The sequence below is a fragment of the Oculina patagonica genome, unplaced genomic scaffold (genome assembly GCF_052425735.1).
Source record: "Oculina patagonica isolate OP01 unplaced genomic scaffold, crgOcupat unplaced443, whole genome shotgun sequence".
In the NCBI taxonomy this organism is placed as follows: Eukaryota; Metazoa; Cnidaria; class Anthozoa; order Scleractinia; family Oculinidae; genus Oculina; species Oculina patagonica.
Window position 1 is genome coordinate 1 of NW_027558302.1, and position 4,224 is coordinate 4,224.

The 4,224-nt window shown below is 39.4% G+C and overlaps 2 non-coding genes across 2 annotated transcripts; one reads left to right on the top strand and one right to left on the bottom strand.

Moving 5' to 3' along the window:
• Positions 1-121: 121 nt before the first annotated feature.
• On the bottom strand, positions 122-191 carry Trnag-gcc (transfer RNA glycine (anticodon GCC)). The gene has a single exon. It is a non-coding gene; the product is annotated as a tRNA-Gly (tRNA).
• Positions 192-1,230: 1,039 nt separating this feature from the next.
• On the top strand, positions 1,231-1,301 carry Trnag-gcc (transfer RNA glycine (anticodon GCC)). Its single transcript has one exon. It is a non-coding gene; the product is annotated as a tRNA-Gly (tRNA).
• The last annotated feature ends 2,923 nt before the right edge of the window (positions 1,302-4,224 follow it).

Genomic DNA, 4,224 nt, shown 5'->3' on the forward strand with positions numbered 1-4,224 from the left:
TTAATCCCACTAAAAAAACAGTCAGGGCGACAAGTCTATCTTTTTCGTCATCTTGCAGAACATTTAGAGCTTACTTTTTCGAATTAGAAGGAACAAATGAAAAGCCAAGCAAAAATTTCATTGCACTGGCCGGGAATCGAACCCGGGCCTCCGCGTGGCAGGCGAGAATTCTACCACTGAACCACCAGTGCTTGGCTGTGAACATTCTCCCTCTTCTTTTAATAATAATTTAATAATAAAATGATTTATATTGCGCCATTACCTAAAGCTCAATGGCGTTTTACAATGTTAAAAATCTATGTAAAAAGAATAAAAAAAAAAAACAAGAAATCTAATTAACATGTAGTTCAAAAATATACTAGACTAAAACATTTATACGAATCTATGCCGATATCAAATGAAGCTTTGTATTTTTCACGTCATGTTCGATCGTGGTGGTGCCATCTTGGATTACAGTCAACTCTCTTAATGGTCACTTCTATAAGACGGACAACACCTCTTTAAGACGGACACCTGGTGTTGGTCCCGTCCATCTCTGTAAAAAGGACAGCTGGAGCCGCTCCTGACGGTGTCCGTTTTAGAGAGAGTTGACTGTATCCCCCGGGGGGGGGGGGGGTACTCCCATATGTGGCCTATATAGGTATGTGCCGCCCGATAGGGTATGGTTTTTGAGGTTCTCGGTCCTTAAATAGGGTATCATTTTTGCTTCTTTTGGCAATGTGTTCCCGGTGTGATCCTAAGATAGGGTACCTAAATTCTATTAGCTAAAATAAACGCCCAGCTAAGCGAAAAAAATATATCTTAAAACTGAATTTTCTGTCCAGGCATTAGAAAAGCCATTTTATAAAGATTCGTGTCTTGCCGTGCGCGGTTAACCGTTATTTGGGTCGTCACGGAACGTTTCTCCTCCCCTTGAATAGGGTGTCATTTTTCGGATTTGGGCCTTAAAAAGGGTATCAATTTTCGCTTTCTTTATCCTTAAATAGGGTCAGGGTTTAAGAACCTTGGCGGCACACCCTAGGCCCTATCCGAAATTTATGGGAGTACCCACCCCCCGGGACTGTATCTGACCAGTGAAATCTTGGCAGAAGATGAAACTACTCTGCCCACCGTACCCAGAGTAATTTTGTCCTCTGCCCAAATTTCTCTCGTCAAAGCCGGTGGCCCCATTATCGAAAGTGAACGGCTGAAGAATTTTAGCACAAGAAATGGAAAGACTCTTACAGTCAAGCACTGGTGGTTCAGTGGTAGAATTCTCGCCTGCCACGCGGGAGGCCCGGGTTCGATTCCCGGCCAGTGCAGTTTTGCTAAATTTTTATTTTTTTCTACAACTTACAGAATTCGGTAATTTCGTTCATTCAGTGATTTACACCAATAAAAATAGTTATGCTTTTTCATATAAACCTTGCATATCCGTAAGCCCGTTTCGTGACTTTGGTCTTTTCGAATATCTCTGTCGTTCCCCTAGAAATTAAGGAAAATCATTATTTATTAATTATTTATTTATTTAACATTTCTTTATACACGTTTAAAAATCATCAGGTAATACTAATAATTAAAGTTATAATAAAAATTAATACAAATAAACTATTAATTAAATTCATGCTAACTAATTCTGTTTTCCATGAATGCCGTGTCTAACTTTGCTTCACTCCTCCAATATGGCCGCCATGAACGCACCCTGTTTTCTAATACATATCCAACGTGACTTGTTGTATACGTACGTTTGTTTACAAAGGGGAGGTCAATGCCTCTACTGTTAGAAACAAGCGTCTCTTAACTGTTAAAACTTCCGTGTCTACAGGTCTAAAAAATAACATGTGGAAAAACTGAATCAAAAATGGAAAGAATCAAGTTACCGCGCGCCGCCACCATGGATCATATAGACAATAATGTGACATGGCTGTCTCAATATTATTGTTAGAATAGATTCTTGGGAACTTTTGACTCGTTTGACTGCGTTGGTTATATAAATTGCGTTGGTTATATAAATTAAGCATTATTACAAGCTATTAATTGAAACTTTCATATTTATAACTTTAGATTAACTCTGCTAGTTAACCTGTCCGTATACTTCATTTTCCATCTGTTTTTCCATTAATTTTTCTTTAAGCCTACTTAGTTTTGCTTTTGTGTGTTTGTGTGTTGTATAGTTTGCTATGTAAATGTTAAGTATACCTGACCCTTTTATAAATTATTGTAATAAAAACTAAGTATGGCTGCCCAATCTTGTTAGCCAATCGTGGTTATTCTGGGCAGCCATGCACTTTACTTTATTTCTTTTATTATTGTATTGTTAATTTAATTGAATGTAAAGGGTGCAAATAAAGTTGTTGTTGTTGTTGTTGTTGTTGTTGTCACGAATAGTCAGTTATGTCCAGCCATTTTGTGCGATCCGAAGTGTAGTCTCCAGGCTCGCTCTGTTTGACTCCAAGTGAATAGTAGTGGTCAAGTGTTCCTGAGTGCTCTCCAAACAGTTTACGTCGGATATCAAGCGCATGCTGCTGAGAATGAAGAGCTGCGGTTATGTCTCCAACTTCATGTTGTGATTCCAAGTGAATAGTAACTGTCGGCTGTGCCCGAGTGTTCTTCTCCAAACAGTGTCAGACTGATGTCAAGTGAACGCTGTTTAGATTGGAGAGCGGAACTAAAGTCGCCTAACTTGTGCTGTGTTGCTCCGACAAAGTTGTGGCTATAAGCTGTTGTAGGGTGTTCTTCTCCAAACAGTTTCCGTCTGATGTTAAGCGCCCGCTAGGTTGACTGAAGAGCTGATGCAAAGTCTCCTTTGGCATATTGTGTTGCCCCAATTGAATGATAACTGTCAGCTATAGTCGAGTGCTCTTCTCCAAACTGTTCCAGTCTGATCTGCGCACCGGGCAGAGCCTATTATGTCTGGGCGTATTGTTATATCTGCCTAGTTCGATCATTAACTTATGATTACTAATACGTAATTTAGCTAATGTTCTCCTACCAGAAACTCTCCTAGTTAACACTAGATAATTGGAGGTAACATATTCGTTAAAATCTAAAGTTCTGTTGATGTCCACGTGAGTGAAATGCTTTGTCGCTTCATTGACAAGAAAGGTTACTAGTAGTTCGAGAGGTTGATCAAGCAAGGCACCGGCATTGAAGAAATAAAAAAACAGGTTTAATACATACAACGAGCTTCAGGGTAAGACTGACCGCTTCTAGTGCGAAAACATCGGATTTCTAGTGAATAATGAGTTCCGCATTCACAGTATCTTTCGTCGCAGAAGAACACAACTGCAACCATACTTTGCCAGATTCAATTTTAGGAACACTGAGGCAGCACTTACATACCTTGCACGATGATTCGACATGGACTCTAAACAGGCTGACAAACTTGAATCCCTCGGATGGAATGTATGGGCAACCGTCGTTATGTGTGTTCCTAATATTGGACAACAACAGAACAATGGAACGAAATGAGGCGTGTGAAATCGTCAGGCAATCAGCATAAAAAAATCTTAATTTGCGGAAAGAAATCAGGCAAAGGCTACAAATATCGATTTTTTTAATACGCGTGGAAACAATTTGAAAACGTTTGCCTAACGTTTTCAAATTGCAATCCGTTTCCATCTGCGCCATAATGCTAGTTAACAGTTTCAGTGCCCAATATAGCAATTTTTAATAAAATGGACTATTATTTCTAGGTTCTATCATCAGGCTGTGTAATTCCTGGGCCGTCCATAAATTTTTACCCTCTTTGGTTGAAGAAGTAGGCATACCTCAGTGGTAGAGCATTCGACGGCAGACTGAGGATCACGGTTGTCCCCTTTATTTATACTTTTGCGACTTTCTCGATGCAGTTCTTTTAAGACACGTCCATATTTCTTTGAGAAAAGTGAAATCATTCTAATTAGTTTAAACTTCTGCTAATCTTCATTTATTAGCTGCCTTTTCGTTGGAAATACAAAGAGCGGTCAGTCGTTCAGCATTTTATTGGCCTTTAACGATTATTTTTGCTGTAAGACCTTTCGTTTCGCCGTTCCTATAGAGCACAATGAATCAACTCAACTCTCGGAATTAGCCCAAACATGAGTCATAATCTGAGTCCAGTTCCTGAACTCTCTCTTCCGCGCGAGAGAGTTCAGGGACTGGACTAGAGTCATAAAAGATAATCGCAACTATGATTGATATAGACATTTTCATAATGAAGTGTTCCAGTCATGAAATGAATTATAAATGTGTAGAGCTGGCGGT